This window comes from Triticum urartu, chromosome 1 (assembly GCF_003073215.2).
Source record: "Triticum urartu cultivar G1812 chromosome 1, Tu2.1, whole genome shotgun sequence".
Lineage (NCBI taxonomy): Eukaryota > Viridiplantae > Streptophyta > Magnoliopsida > Poales > Poaceae > Triticum > Triticum urartu.
This window is the reverse complement of record NC_053022.1, coordinates 565868438-565886111: the sequence shown is the minus strand read 5'-3', so window position 1 is coordinate 565886111 and position 17674 is coordinate 565868438.

The following is a 17674-nucleotide window of genomic DNA, read 5'->3' as shown; positions in this document are numbered from 1 at the left end:
GAACAATGAAGTTCCTACTAGGAGCAAGAGACAGAGGACTACAAAGTCCTTTGGTGATGATTTTATTGTGTATCTCATAGATGATACTCCCAGTTCTATTTCAGAGGCCTATGCATTTGAAGATGCTGACTACTGGAAGGATGTGGTTCATAGCGAGATGGATTCCATCTTCGCGAATGAAACTTGGGAGATAACTGATCGTCCTTATGGGTGCAAACCTGTAGGATGCAAATGGGTATTCAAGAAGAAGCATAGGCATGATGGTACTATTGAAAAGTACAAGGCTCGATTCGTGGCTAAGGGTTATACCCAAAAGGAAGGTGAAGACTTCTTTGATACTTACTCACCTGTGGCTCGACTGACCACTATTCGAGTTCTACTTTCACTAGCTGCCTCACATGGTCTTCTCATTCATCAAATGGATGTTAAGACTGCTTTCCTAAATGGAGAGTTGGACGAGGAAATTTATATGGAACAACCAGATGGGTTTGTACTAGATGGTCAGGAAGGAAAAGTGTGCAAGTTGCTAAAGTCTTTGTATGGACTCAAGCAAGCACCCAAATAGTGGCATGAGAAGTTTGAAAGAACTTTAACAGATGCAGGCTTTGTTGTAAACGAAGCTGACAAATGTGTGTACTATCGCCATGGTGGGGGCGAGGGAGTTATCCTTTGCTTGTATGTTGATGGCATACTGATTTCCGGAACAAATCTGAATGTAATTAAGGAGGTCAAGGATTTCCTATCTCGCTGTTTTGAGATGAAGGATTTAGGAGTGGCTGATGTCATTCTGAACATCAAGTTGTTGAGAGACGATGATGGTGGGATTACATTACTTCAATCTCACTATGTGGAAAAGATCTTGAGTCGCTTTGGCTATAGTGACTGCAAGCCCTGTCCAACACCATATGATGGGAGTGTGTTACTTCGAAAGAATCGAAGAACTGCTAGAGATCAATTGAAGTATTCTCAGATTATTGGCTAGCTTATGTACTTAGCCAGTGCTACAAGACCTGACATCTCTTTTGCTGTTAGCAAACTGAGTTGGTTTGTCTCAAAACCAGGAGATGTGCATTGGAAAGCTCTAGAGAGACTTTTGCGTTATTTGAAAGGCACTGCAAATTATGGAATTCACTACACTGGGCACCTGTCGTGGTTTTGTCATGGTAGATGTCCTCATGAAAGGACTTAGTCGTGGAGCCATCGCTACGGGTTAGCTTAAAGGGGTTAAACTGGACAGGGGACAAGAGAGTTTTATACTAGTTCGGCCCCTTATGATGAAGGTAAAAGCCTACATCTAGTTGTGATGGAATTGCTGGGGGTTCGATGACCAGGGAGCGAATCCCCTTTGCCTGGATCTCGAGTTGTTGTTTTGTTGTCCCTAAACCGCCGCTGAGTCGTCCCTTTATATACATAGGCCGACGCCGTCGGTTTACAGAGTCCCGAGGCTGGATCGTTAACGTGTCCAACTCGGTCTCTATCCTTCCTATCTTACAATGCAAGTTACATGAGAAAGTCGGTTTACATCTACAGGCCTTAACCCGCCTTTGGGCCTTGGGCCTTCGTAAAGCGCCACCATCCTCACGTCTTCATGGGCTTCTAATCTTCATAGAGTTAACCCGGCTACTCCTGGACGGTTTACGTCCAGTAGTAATATCCCCAACATTAGGCCCCAGATTGATTTGAACTTGTTCATGTCAATATTCAACACTTGGAAAAATTCTTGCCCTTGCACCTTCGCATGGATCTTGTAAACCGCCCTGACATCACCCTCCGGATTTGTAGTAAACCGACGTGATGTCATCTATTCATTAAATCAGAAGATGCCTTTTATTAATGAGCATCCAACCATCAAGGCGACAATTCTATTAAATATCCATTTTTGAGCTCCTCGATTCCCGCATTTGTCGCTTATATCTTCGCTTTATAAATAGGGCTGAGGCCCCTTTTTCTTTTCCCTCCGCTGCCTCTTCGTCTCTTCTTCCTCCTCGCGATACCTCTGCACCTGAGCGCCGCCGCCGTCATCGAGATTCGTCTCTGCCTCATCGTTGGCCGCTGCATCGACCTGAACGCTCCAGAGAAACGCGGCACACCTCCGCTACCTTAACATCTTCGGTAAGTCTTCCCCCTTTTCTTCGTAGATCCACTTTAGGGTTTTCGTGTTCATCGGAGTTCGTCGCAGCTCCGGTGGTGTTCTTCTCTTTTCTTCCCAGTAGCATCAAAAACTAGTTAAATCTGTTAGCTCTTCGTGCGACTGTAGCCATAATCTCACTTTTCCTTATCTGATCATCCCCTTCATATAGGAGAAAACTCATCTGAACCTGATGAACTAGTATCTGTAACTTAGGTCTTGAATATATTCTCGTTTTCTGTCATATCATAGATCTGAAATCACCATATAAATCTGTGAAACTTGTTTCCCTCACTTAGGTATTTTTAGATATGTACCCTTCACACCAATATGGGCGGTTTAACTTTTTGAAGTATGATAATCCGGCAGGTACCATTAGTCCCCTTTTAAACCGCCAATTCATTTATACTCCGGTTTAACAGTATGCATATACCTCTACTTCTCTTCATTGCTTTACCATTCATAAATACTCTGTCATCAGTAGTTTACAACTTTTTTCGATTTACAAATTTCACATGCTTGGATTCCTTTTCCCTCAATCTGTTGTACCTTATGCATCATCATTAATGAATCATAAACCGGCAATTATTTTCTCCCCAGCTCTTCTCTTGCAATGGCCAAACAGTGCTATTCCTGTAACTGGGTCCCTTCCCGGGTTACTGAAGAGCAACTGAATGGAATGGTTAAGATTGGCACCTTACCGAAGAAGAATGAGATCCGGTGGCGAGTTCCTGGGCCGGAAAATCCTCCTACCCCCAAACAGAGTGAAGTAGTGGTGTTTGTTGATCATATAGGTTGTGGCTTTAAACTGCCCGGATCGAAGTTTTTTCGAGATGTACTTGCTAGCTTTCAGCTCCATCCTCAAGATATTGGACCCAACTCGGTATCCAGTATATGCAACTTTCAAGTCTTTTGTGAAGCGTACCTTCAAGAAGAACCAACTGTCGAGTTGTTCTGGGATTTCTTCCATTTAAACCGTCGCGCCGAGTTTGTAGACGGACCCAATACTAAACTTGGAGGTGTCTCAATTCAGAAAAGGAAAGAGGTTGACTTTCCTCATGGCAAACTTTACAGTCACCCAAAAGAGTGCAATCAAACTTGGTTCTATTGCAGAGACACCTCTCCTGAAGATGAGAACCCTCTGCTGGGTTATAGTGCTCACCGGCTTGCTAATACTCATCCTCTTCCGCAACGACTAAGTGCCCAGGAACGGGCCTCGTACGCACCTCAACTCGCCAAGCTTAGAGCCTTTATGGCCAACGGTTTAACAGGTGTGGACTTCGTCCGTTGCTGGATATCCTGGAGTATCCTGCCGTTAAGTCGCCGCACCGGTTTAATGTGCGAGTACACTGGTGATGTACAAGACTCCCAACGTCATATCAATATTCAGCTAACAGATGAGGAAGTCACTGAGTCTGTCAAGAAAATGTTGAATGAACCGGAAGCTGTCTGCAGCAAGACCAGGTTAAGCCCTTTTGCACGCAAAACAAATCGCCCGTTGTAAGTATTGTCTGTACTTTCGCTTTACGCCCGATATTTTTGGACTTGTGCAATCTTTGAATACCCTCTACCCATCTTTGAACAGGGTGATGATCCGTTCTGGAAAAAGAAACCTCAGAAGAAAGCAGTGAAGCCTTCTCGTCCTAAAATAAAAGTTGTCAAGAAAACCCGAAGAGAAAAGCGCCTGAACCCATCGGTTTAGACCTTGATGACGACCCGGACGAACCGGACGCAGAGGTAGAACTTGATTCACTTGGTTCACTTTTCATGCATCTCATTGAAAATGATATTTATCAGGAGGACGTTGAGGGCAGCCAAGCTGACGATGCAGAGGTAATTATCCATTCCTCCGGTTCAGACTCTCTGCCAACACAAAAAATCCGTCAAGCAGTCCGGAAAGTAAGATTTTCTCACCCTCTTGCTCACTTGGATCCAACATTTATTTTGAAGAAGCAGCGGCACGAGGCTCACCGTACAACCCGGCACAGCGGTCAAACGGTCACTTCGACCAGTTTACCGAATACCCCGGTCCGAAAATGCCGAACTGAGGTCTCACCCACTTCTAACACTTCTTATCCCAAGGCCGGCTATTTCCGACAACCTCTTAATCCGTCCGATTCGAATTATCAGGTGACACCTCCTTCATCCTCTGGCGAGTCAACAGCGACACAACTCCCTCCCCTTAAGACCGTTGTTGGGTAAGTTTTAACTAAATTTGTTGACGCTTTGTATTTGCATGTTGTTTTCATCCTTGCATCTTTTCCTTTTCAGAGCCAAGGCTAGACCCAGCAAGAAAACTCGGGTGAATAAACCGTCTGAAGAATTGGTTGTTGAACCGGAGCAAACCACTGAACCGGAAGGTCCTCATGTAGACATTGTTGTTCATGAACCACCCCCTCCGGATCATGATTTGAATGAGCAAACAGAAGCTGAAGTAGCAGACCTTGTCGACAAACCGACAAGCCTGATCCATAATGATGATGGACCGCCCAGTCCGGTGAAGGCTAGTGATATCCCAACAACTCCAACACGGACTACTGGTAACAAGGAAGATGATGTTGTCATCACTAGTGTTGGTCATGTTGGGGAACGTAGCATAAATTCAAAATTTTCCTACGTGTCACCAAGATCTATCTATGGAGTCATCTAGCAACGAGGGAGGAGTGGATCTACATACCCTTGTAGATCGCACGCGGAAGCGTTCAAGAGAACGGGGTTGATGGAGTCGTACTCGTCGTGATCCAAATCACCGATGATCCTAGCGCCGAACGGACGGCACCTCCGCGTTCAACACACGTACGGAGCAGCGATGTCTCCTCCTTCTTGATCCATCAAGGGGGGAGGAGAGGTTGATGGAGATCCAGCAACACGACGGCGTGGTGGTGGAAGTAGCGGGATTCCAACAGGGCTTCGCCAAGCGCTGCGGGAGGAGGGAAATGTGTCATGGGAGGGAGAGGGAGGCGCCAGGGCTTAGGTGTCGTTGCCCTCCCTTCCCCCCACTATATATAGGGCCAAGGGAGAGGGGGAGGGCGCAGCCTTGCCCCTTCCTCCAAGGAAGGGTGCGGCCAAGGGGGGGAAGGAGTCCATCCTCCCCAAGGCACCTCGGAGGTGCCTTCCCCCTTTAGGACTCTCCCCTCCTCTTGTCCCTTTGGCGCATGGGCCTCTAGGGGCTGGTGCCCTTGGCCCATGTAGGCCAAGGCGCACCCCCTACAGCCCATGTGGCCCCCGGGGCAGGTGGCCCCACCCGGTGGACCCCCGGAACCCTTCCGGTGGTCCTGGTACAATACTGTGACCCCGAAACTTGTCCCGATGGCCGAAATAGCACTTCCTATATATAATTCTTTACCTCCGGACCATTCCGGAACTCCTCGTGACGTCCGGGATCTCATCCGGGACCCCGAACAACTTTCGGGTTACCGCATACTAATATCTCTATAACCCTAGCGTCACCGAACCTTAAGTGTGTAGACCCTACGGGTTCGGGAGACATGCAGACATGACCGAGATGACTCTCCGGTCAATAACCAACAGCGGGATCTGGATACCCATGTTGGCTCCCACATGTTCCACGATGATCTCATTGGATGAACCACGATGTCAAGGACTTAATCAATCCCGTATACAATTCCCTTTGTCTATCGGTACGACACTTGCCCGAGATTCGATCGTCGGTATCCCGATACCTTGTTCAATCTCGTTACCGGCAAGTCTCTTTACTCGTTCCATAACACATCATCCCGTGATCAACTCCTTGATCACATTGTGCACATTATGATGATGTCCTACCGAGTGGGCCCAGAGATACCTCTCCGTTTACACGGAGTGACAAATCCCAGTCTCGATTCGTGCCAACCCAACAGACACTTTCGGAGATACCCGTAGTGTACCTTTATAGCCACCCAGTTACGTTGTGACGTTTGGCACACCCAAAGCACTCCTACGGTATCCGGGAGTTGCACAATCTCATGGTCTAAGGAAATGATACTTGACATTAGAAAAGCTTTAGCATACGAACTACACGATCTAGTGCTATGCTTAGGATTGGGTCTTGTCCATCACATCATTCTCCTAATGATGCGATCCCGTTATCAACGATATCCAATGTCCATGGTCAGGAAACTGTAACCATCTATTGATCAACGAGCTAGTCAACTAGAGGCTTACTAGGGACATGATGTTGTCTATGTATCCACACATGTATCTGAGTTTCCTATCAATACAATTCTAGCATGGATAATAAACGATTATCATGAACAAGGAAATATAATAATAATCAATTTATTATTGCCTCTAGGGCATATTTCCAACAGTCTCCCACTTGCACTAGAGTCAATAATCTAGTTCACATCGATATGTGATTAACACTCAAGGTCACATCCCCATGTGACTAACACCCAAAGAGTTTACAAAGTCAATAATCTAGTTCACATTTACCATGTGATTAACACTCGATGAGTTCTGGATTTGATCATGTTATGCTTGTGAGAGAGGTTATAGTCAACGGGTCTGAACCTTCCAGATCCGTGTGTGCTTTACAAATCTCTATGTCATCTCCTAGATGCAGCTACCACGTTCTATTTGGAGCTATTCCAAATAACTGTTCTACTATACGAATCCAGTTTACTACTCAGAATAATCTGGATTAGTGTCAAAGTTTGCATCGGCGTAACCCTTTACGACGAACTCTTTTACCACCTCCATAATCGAGAAAATTCCTTAGTCCACTAGTTACTAAGGATAACTTTGACCGCTGTCCTGTGATCCATTCTTGGATCACTCTTGTACCCCTTGACTGACTCATGGCAAGGCACACTTCAGGTGCGGTACACAGCATAGCATACTGTAGAGCCTACGTCTTAAGCATAGGGGACGACCTTCGTCCTTTCTCTCTATTCTGCGTGGTCGAGCTTTAAGTCTTAACTTCATACCTTACAACTCAGGCAAGAACTCCTTCTTTGACTGATCCATCTTGAACACCTTCAAGATCATGTCAAGGTATGTGCTCATTTGAAAGTGCCATTAAGCATTTTGATCTATCTTTATAGATCTTGATGCTCAATGTTCAAGTAGCTTGAACTAGGCTTTCCATTGAAAAACACTTTCCAAATAACCCTATATGCTTTCCAGAAATTCTACGTCATTTCTGATCAACAATATGTCAACAACATATATTTATCAGAAATTCTATAGTGCTCCCACTCACTTCTTTGGAAATACAAGTTTCTCATAAACTTTGTATACACCCAAAATCTTTGATCATCTCATCAAAGCATACATTCCAACTCTGAGATGCTTACTCCAGTCCTCAGAAGGATTGCTGGAGCTTTGCATACTTATTAGCATCTTTCAGGATTGACAAAACCTTCCGGTTGTATCACATACAACCTTTCCTCAAAAATCGTCGAGGAAACAATGGTTTTTGGCATCCTATCTGCAAGATTTCACAAATAATGCAGTAATTGCTAATATAATTCCAACAGACTCTTAGCATCGCTACGAGTGAGAAAGTCTCATCGTAGTCAACTCCTTGAACTTGTCGGGAAACTTCTTAACGACAAGTTGAGCTTTCTTAATGGTGATACTTACAATCATTGTCCGTCTTCCTTTTAAAATCCATCTGCACTCAACAGCCTTACGACCATCAAGTAGTTCTTCCAAAGTCTACACTTTGTTTTCATTCATGGATCCTATCTCGGATTTTATGGCCTCGAGCCATTTATCGGAATCCGGGCCCACCATCGCTTCTCCATAGCTCGTAGGTTCATTGTTGTCTAGCAACATGACTTCCAAGACAGGATTACATACCACTCTGAAGTAGCACGCATCCTTGTCATCCCACGAGGTTTGGTAGTGACTTGATCTGAAGTTTCATGATCACTATCATAAGCTTCCACTTCAATTGGTGTAGGTGCCACATGAACAACTCATGTGCCGTGCCACACACTAGTTGAAGAGACGGTTCAATAACCTCATCAAGTCTCCACCATCCTCCCACTCAATTCCTTCGAGAGAAACTTTTTCTCGAGAAAGGACCCGATTCTAGAAACAATCCCTTATTGCTTTCGGATCTGAGACAGGAGGTATACCCAACTGTTTTGGGTGTCCTATGAAGATGCATTTATCCGCTTTGGGTTCGAGCTTATCAGCCTGAAACTTTTTCACATAAGCGTCGCAGCCCCACACTTTTAAGAAATGACAGCTTAGGTTTCTGTAAACCATAGTTCATACGGTGTCATCTCATCGGAATTACGTGGTGCCCTATTTAAAGTGAATGTGGTTGTCTCTAATGCCTAACCCATGAACTATTGTGGTAATTCGATAAGAGACATCATGGTATGCATCATATCCAATAGGGTGCAGTTATGATGTTCGGACATACCATCACACTATGGTGTTCCAGGCTGTATTAGTTGTGAAACAATTTCCACAATGTCTTAATTATGTGCCAAACTCGTAATTCAGATATTCATCTCTATGATCATATCATAGATCTTTTATCCTCTTGTCACGACGATCTTTCAACTTCACCCTGAAATTACTTGAACCTTTTAATAATTCAGACTCGTGATTCATCAAGTAAATATACTCAACATCTACTCAAATCATCTGTGAAGTAAGAACATAACGATATCCACTACATGCCTCAGCACTCATTGGATTGCACACATCAAAATGTATTACTTCCAACAAGTTGCTTTCTAGTTCCATTTTACTGAAAACGAGGCTTTCAGTCATCTTGCCGATGTGGTATGATTTGCATGTCTCAAGTGATTTCAAAATCAAGTGAGTCCAAACGGTCCATTTGCATGGAGTTTCTTCATGCATATACACCAATAGACATGGTTCGCATGTCTCAAACTTTTCAAAACGAGTGAGCCCAAAGATCCATCAACATGGAGCTTCTTCATGCGTTTTATACCGATATGACTTAAGTGGCAGTGCCACAAGTAGGTGGTACTATCATTACTATCTTTTGGCATGAACATGTGTATCACTACGATCGAGATTCAATAAACCATTCATTTCAGGCGTAAGACCATTGAAGGTATTATTCAAATAAACAGAGTAACAATTATTCTCCTTAAATGAATAACTGTATTGCGATAGTCATAATCCAATCATGTCTATGCTCAACGCAAACACCAATCTCGATGGTAGAGGGAGCGTGCGATGTTTGATCATATCAACATTGGAAACACTTCCAACACATATCGTCAGCTCACCTTTAGCTAGTCTCCGTTTATTCCGTAGCTTTTATTTCGAGTTACTAACACTTAGCAACCGAACCGGTATCTAATACCCTGGTGCTACTAGGAGTACTAGTAAAGTACACATTAACACAATGTATATCCAATATACTTCTATCGACCTTGCCAGCCTTCTGATCTACCAAGTATCTAGGGTAATTCTGCTCCAGTGGCTGTTCCCCTTATTACAGAAGCACTTAGTCTCGGGTTTGGGTTCAACCTTGGGTTTCTTCACTAGAGCAGCAGCTGATTTGCCGTTTCATGAAGTATCCCTTTGCCCTTGCCCTTCTTGAAACTAGTGGTTTCACCAACCATCAACAATTGATGCTCCTTCTTGATTTCTACTTTTGTGGTGTCAAACATCGCGAATATCTCAAGGATCATCATATATGTCCCTGATATATTATAGTTCATCACGAAGCTCAAGCAGCTTGGTGGTAATGACTTCGGAGAACCATCACTATTTCATCTGGAAGATCAACTCCCACTCGATTCAAGCGATTGTTGTACTCAGACAATCTGAGCACAAGTTCAACAATTGAGCTTTTCTCCCTTAGTTTGCAGGCTAAGAAAATCATCGGAGGTCTTATACCTCTTGACGTGGGCACGAGCCTGAAATCCCAATTTCAGCCCTCGAAACATCTCATATGTTTCGCGACGTTTCAAAACGTCTTCGGTGCCTCAACTCTAAACCGTTTAACTGAACTATCACGTAGTTATCAAAATGTGTATGTCAGATGTTCGCAACATCCACAGACAACGTTCGAGGTTCAGCACACTGAGCGGTGCATTAAGGACATAAGCCTTCTATGAAGCAATGAGGACAATCCTCAGTTTACGGACCTAGTCCGCATAATTGCTACTATCAACTTTCAACTAAATTTTCTCTAGGAACATATCTAAACAGTAGAACTGAAGCGCGAGCTACGACATAATTTGGAAAGACCTTTTGACTATGTTCAGGATAATTAAGTTCATCTTATGAACTCCCACTCAGATAGACATACCTCTAGTCATCTAAGTGATTACATGATCTGAGTCAACTAGGCCGTGTCCGATCATCACGTGAGACGGACTAGTCAACATCGGTGAACATCTTCATGTTGATCGTATCTACCATACGGCTCATGCTCGACCTTTCGGTCTCTTGTGTTCCGAGGCCATGTCTGTACATGCTAGGCTCGTCAACACCCATTGTATTCGAACGTAAGAATCTATCACACCCGATCATCACTTGGTGCTTCGAACTTTCGCAACGGTGCACAGTTAGGGGGAACACTTTCTTGAAATTTTAATGAGGGATCATCTTATTTACTACCGTCGTTCTAAGTAAACAAGATGTATAAACATGATAAACATCACATGCAATCAAATAGTGACATGATATGGCCAATATCATATTGCTCCTTTTGATCTCCATCTTCGGGGCTCCATGATCATCATCGTCACCGGCATGACACCATGATCTCCATCATCATGATCTCCATCATCGTGTCTTGAAGTTGTCTCGTCAACTATTACTTCTACTACTACAGCTAACGGTTAGCAATAAAGTAAAGTAATTACATGACGTTTATGTTGACACGCAGGTCATAAATAAATTAAGACAACTCCTATGGCTCCTGCCGGTTGTCATACTCATCGACATGCAAGTCGTGATTCTATTACAAGAACATGATCAATCTCATACATCACATATATCATTCATCACATCCTTTGGCCATATCACATCACATAGCATACCCTGCAAAAACAAGTTAGACGTCCTCTAATTGTTGTTTGCATGTTTTACGTGGCTGCTATGGGTTTCTAGCAAGAACGTTTCTTACCTACGCAAAACCACAACGTGATATGCCAATTGGCTATTTACCCTTCATAAGGACCCTTTTCATCGAATCCGATCCGACTAAAGTAGGAGAGACAGACACCCGCTAGCCACCTTATGCAACTAGTGCATGTCAGTCGGTGGAACCAGTCTCACGTAAGAGTACGTGTAAGGTCGGTCCGGGCCGCTTCATCCCACGATGCCGCCGAATCAAGATAAGACTAGTAACGGCAAGCATATTGAACAAAATCAACGCCCACAACTACTTTGTGTTCTACTCGTGCATAGAAACTACGCATAGACCTAGCTCATGATGCCACTGTTGGGGAACGTAGCATAAATTCAAAATTTTCCTACGTGTCACCAAGATCTATCTATGGAGTCATCTAGCAACGAGGGAGGAGTGGATCTACATACCCTTGTAGATCGTGCGCGGAAGCGTTCAAGAGAACGGGGTTGATGGAGTCGTACTCGTCGTGATCCAAATCACCGATGATCCTAGCGCCGAACGGACGGCACCTCCGCGTTCAACACACGTACGGAGCAGCGACGTCTCCTCCTTCTTGATCCAGAAAGGGGGAGGAGAAGTTGATGGAGATCCAGCAGCACGACGGCGTGGTGGTGGAAGTAGCGGGATTCCAACAGGGCTTCGCCAAGCGCTGCGGGAGGAGGGAGATGTGTCATGGGAGGGAGAGGGAGGCGCCAGGGCTTAGGTGTCGTTGCCCTCCCTTCCCCCCACTATATATAGGGCCAAGGGAGAGGGGGAGGGCACAGCCTTGCCCCTTCCTCCAAGGAAGGGTGCGGCCAAGGGGGGGAAGGAGTCCATCCTCCCCAAGGCACCTCGGAGGTGCCTTCGACCTTTAGGACTCTACCCTCCTCTTGTCCCTTTGGCGCATGGGCCTCTAGGGGCTGGTGCCCTTGGCCTATATAGGCCAAGGCACACCCCCTACAGCCCATGTGGCCCCCGGGGCAGGTGGCCCCACCCGGTGGACCCCCGGGACCCTTCCGGTAGTCCCGGTACAATACCGGTGACCCCGAAACTTGTCCCGATGGCCGAAATAGCACTTCCTATATATAATTCTTTACCTCCGGACCATTCCGGAACTCCTCGTGACGTCCGGGATCTCATCCGGGACTCCGAACAACTTTCGGGTTACCGCATACTAATATCTCTATAACCCTAGCGTCACCGAACCTTAAGTGTGTAGACCCTACGGGTTCGGGAGACATGCAGACATGACCGAGATGACTCTCTGGTCAATAACCAACAGCGGGATCTGGATACCCATGTTGGCTCCCACATGTTCCACAATGATCTCATCAGATGAACCACGATGTCAAGGACTTAATCAATCCCGTATACAATTCCCTTTGTCTATCGGTACGACACTTGCCCGAGATTCGATCGTCGGTATCCCGATACCTTGTTCAATCTCATTACCGGCAAGTCTCTTTACTCGTTCCGTAACACATCATCCCGTGATCAACTCCTTGATCACATTGTGCACATTATGATGATGTCCTACCGAGTGGGCCCAGAGATACCTCTCCGTTTACACGGAGTGACAAATCCCAGTCTCGATTCGTGCCAACCCAACAGACACTTTCGGAGATACCCGTAGTGTACCTTTATAGTCACCCAGTTACGTTGTGACGTTTGGCACACCCAAAGCACTCCTACGGTATCCGGGAGTTGCACAATCTCATGGTCTAAGGAAATGATACTTGACATTAGAAAAGCTTTAGCATACGAACTACATGATCTTGTGCTAGGCTTAGGATTGGGTCTTTGTCCATCACATCATTCTCCTAATGATGTGATCCCGTTATCAATGACATCCAATGTCCATGGTCAGGAAACCATAACCATCTATTGATCAACGAGCTAGTCAACTAGAGGCTTACTAGGGACATGGTGTTGTCTATGTATCCACACATGTATCTGAGTTTCCTATCAATACAATTCTAGCATGGATAATAAACGATTATCATGAACAAAGAAATATAATAATAACCAATTTATTATTGCCTCTAGGGCATATTTCCAACAGGTCATACCTCTCCTGGCAACCCTATTGCTTTATCCAAACATAGCGTTAAAGAAGAACTTGCTGCAATAGAAAAAGGAAAATGGAGCACCGATTTATCAAGCTATAACCACCTTAGTGCTCAAGAACACCATTCTGGCTTTCTCAACCGTCTGCACTCAAACCGTGATTATGAAGCTGGCTTAGTGAATCTGATGAAGGAGCACTATGATGTAATTTCATTGCTTGTCCTTTCTTAAATCCAACTTGTTAGGATCAACTGTAGTAGCCCCCAAGGGCCGGTTTATGATAGCAATCATAAATCGGGTCTTTGTAATATCTCAACCCTTGCATACTTATCCTCCATATATCAGGTGATCCTTTGACATAAACCGGTACTTTAACATTGTATTCCTGTAGTTTTCATCTGTGTAGTCCCCAAGGGCCGGTTTATCTTTCCAATGTGAACTAGGATTTTAACCAATGCTCCGATTTGAACAAATGTTTATTAGCCCCCAAGTGCCAAAGATAATGTTTGCATTGTATTTGGGACTTGCAAAAAATTCTGATAACAGAGCAAATAGGCATTAGCCCCCAAGTACAAAGTGCATAACTTGTTATGTGCTTGGTACTTCAAATATATACATCCCACTGATGATATGTCATTCCTTTACAGGCTGAGCTGAGCAAAAAGGACTCCCAAACTGCTGATCTTCAAGAAAACATCAAGTCTCAGCAAGCAGAGGCTTCCAAAGCCAAGGAGGAACTGACTAAAGCCTTAGCAGCCATGGAGAAGCTGAAGGAAAATTTCAAGAAGGAACGTGCAGATTGGGATGCCGAGAAGGCCGGTTTGACAAAGAAGGCCGAAGACGCAGAAGCAGCCCTGAAGCCGGTGGTTGAAGAACTGACCGGCTTAAAGCGGCAAATTAATGCCATGACCCCTGCTATATTTGGTGAGTATCCTCATATGAAGTTTTTCCAATCCATAATATCTTATCAAAGGCCGGTTTACTGATGCTTTACCATGACAGGGACACGCATTACTCATCTGGGCTCCGACATGCGGATGAAGCTTAAAGCGGCCTATACTTTGATAGAACAGTTGTATCCTAGATCCCAGCAAGCCATTTGCACTACAGCTTATAACAAACCTCCGCCAGCGCTGATAAGAGAGACCATCGAAAAGCTAGCCATGCTGCCTGCCCGGTTGGATGAACTGAAGAGATCAGCCGCAAGGTCAGGTGCACTGACCGTGCTAATCCGGGCCAAGGCGTGGATTCCAGATCTTGAACCGGTAGATATCGGCCAAGGCTACCCCAGCGTGAAGGAAGATGGCACAAAATTCAACAACGATGATCTCCGAAGGCTAACAAAGGAAATGCGGCCTATTGCAAGCAAATTGGCGGATGACACAGATCTATCTCATTATCAACCAATTTATGATGTTGAGGGGAAAAGACAGCCTGCGTCGATTCAAAATGTAGAAGATCTTGTTCCGCCAATCCGTAAGCACACTTATGCCCCTGATATTGATCCTTCCAACCTTATAAGTGAAGAGGCCGTGTTCCAAGCTTTAACCGGACTCAATTGGACGACGATTGATTTCCATCCACTGGGTAGAGATGAAGAGGATGCGCCAATTCAAGATGATCCTCAATCTTCAAGTCGTCCAGATGAGGAATCCTAAACCGGAGGCCGGTTTATCAATCGCAGTCTACCACTCATTATTTAAACAATTATTCTGTGTGGGCTGTTAAAGCGCCTTGTAATAGGATAGCATAAACACTTTATTTGTGATGCCATCGAGCATGTTTATTTTGCATGATGCTGATAACTCGCCATGCCTTTGGGATCTATTATATGCATAGTCCACTGCGGCTTTTGTTTAACTTGTTCCTGCATATAAGAACTTGAAAGTGTCCTAGTGGTTTACCACTGGACGGGTCATGATGCCCAAAATATACATGGCTTGGATGGATAACCAAGATTGTAATAACCATATATAAAATAGATGATACCTGTGATATATCTCATTGGTTGACCAACTGTTGTTATAATAAGGGTGATAACACCAATCTGGAGTATTGATGACTCCTTGCATCTTTGTCGGTTCACAGCACAACCATACCGGGTTATGATAAACACCAGTTTGTTCATATAATTCTGGTGACTTCTAGCCAGAACCAGACTGGATCAAATTATTGCTGGTTTTAGAACTGATCATGCACTGACAACTGAGCGTTGAAAGCCATGCCGGGTTGTAATAAACTCCGGTTTCTCAAAAAATATTCATAAACCCCTTATCAAAAAAGTTCAAAACATTTGCAACAAATATAAGAAAAATATGCAAGGCTTTTCATGGGCTGTCAGGCCCTAAATCGAGGCTTTCATGGGCTGCCAGGCCGCTGAGTTAAACCATTTTTCAAATCCTTTTAAGATGGACCTCGATCTTTAACCAATCATCGTTTTAACTTTGACAAGTTCAGGGTCTATGAGATTGACTTGTCAAACTTACCTGGACGGAGTGGCTTACTTAAAGAGGCGGGATAACCCGAGGTTTTAGGTGAATACACCTGGCTTCCAAGCCTGGCTTGATAGCCTACTACAAGGGTGCAAGCTCGTTGTTCTTTGAGAAGCAATGAGCCCCCAAGTAATATTTGAGCTGTGCTCAGTGGGTACCTATGTTTGAGTTGTGCTTTTTGCAACAGACTCTCTTTGGTTCCACATAATTTCCTTTTTGGCTTTAAGCCTATCAAGAGGTGTAGCCATGGTGTAAATACAACCAAGCCCCCTAGTGATTTCTCTGTTTGGCCTTAAGCCGATCAAGAAGCATAGCTATGGTTCGAATACGACCAAGCCCCCTAGTGATTTCCTTAATATCTGTGTGGCTTTAGAAGTCGGGTTAGTAGAACTCCGTTTTATAAGTAGAAGCCCCCATGTAACCACACACGATGTAAAAAAACAACAGATACCCCGCTTTAGCTGAGGCTCCGGTTTATTATATAATATATACATTGTCATAAGTATGTACATAAGAAGAGCCTGTGGCTCAAGTATAGTAAGGCCGAAGAAGAGCTATATTCCACGGCCGCTGGGTCTCCTCCTCCGATTTACGTGAGTCTTTGTGCTCACGAACATCGATAAGGTAGTATGATCCATTGTGCAAATTTTTGCTGACCACAAAAGGTCCTTCCCAAGGTGGGGATAACTTGTGCATATCAGTGTGATCCTGGATGAGCCGGAGCACCAGATCACCCTCTTGAAAGGATGTGATAACGTCAGAAAACTTGTTGATAAATCGCCGAACGCGCCGCTGCTAGAGCACGCTCCTCATCTAACAGGTCCAGTGAGTCCTGACGTGCTTTCTCATTCTCAGCTTCAACGTAAGCCACCACATGGGGTGAGTCATGACGGATGTCACTAGGGAGAACCGCCTCTGCTTTGTAAACCATGAAGAAAGGCGTGTAACCCGTAGATCTGTTTGGTGTGGTGTTGATACTCCATAACACAAAAGGTAACTCCTCCACCCAACAACCCGGCGTCCGCTTTAAAGGAACCATAAGCCGGGGTTTAATACCTCTCAAAATTTCTTGGTTTGCCCTCTCTGCTTGACCATTAGACTGTGGGTGAGCCACTGACGCCACATCAAGCCGGATGTGCTCACGTTGACAAAATTCCTCCATAGCACCCTTGGACAGATTAGTACCATTGTCAGTTATAATGATGTGTGGAAAACCAAACCGGAATATCACCTTTTTGATGAATTGGACTGCCGTGGCTGCATCACACTTACTGACTGGCTCTGCCTCTACCCACTTGGTAAACTTATCAACCGCCACCAACAGGTGGGTCTTTTTGTCCTTGGACCTCTTAAACGGTCCTACCATATCTAGCCCCCAAGTTGCAAACGGCCAAGTGATTGGAATCATTCTCAACTCCTGAGCCGGAACATGAGCGCGGCATTCAAATTTCTCACAACCATCACACCTTTTTACTAAATCCTCGGCATCAGCATGAGCCGTCAACCAACAGAAGCCGTGACGAAAAGCCTTAGCCACCAAGGATTTTGAACCGGCATGGTGACCACAATCTCCTTCGTGGATCTCTCGCAAAATCTCACAACCTTCTTGAGGGGACACACAACGCTGAATCGCCCCTGTCACACTGTAACGATGTAACTCCCCATTGATAATGGTCATTGACTTGGATCACCGGATTATCTGCTGGGCCAAGGTTTCATCGCCTGGTAACTCGCCCCGGTTCATATAGGCCAGGTATGGGACTGTCCAATCCGGTATAACATGAAGAGCTGCTACCAACTGGGCCTCCGGGTCAGGAATAGCCAACTCCTCCTCTGTGGGTATCTTGACTGACGGATTATGAAGTACGTCAAGGAAGACATTAGGTGGCACCGGTTTACGCTGAGAGCCTAGACGACTTAAAGTGT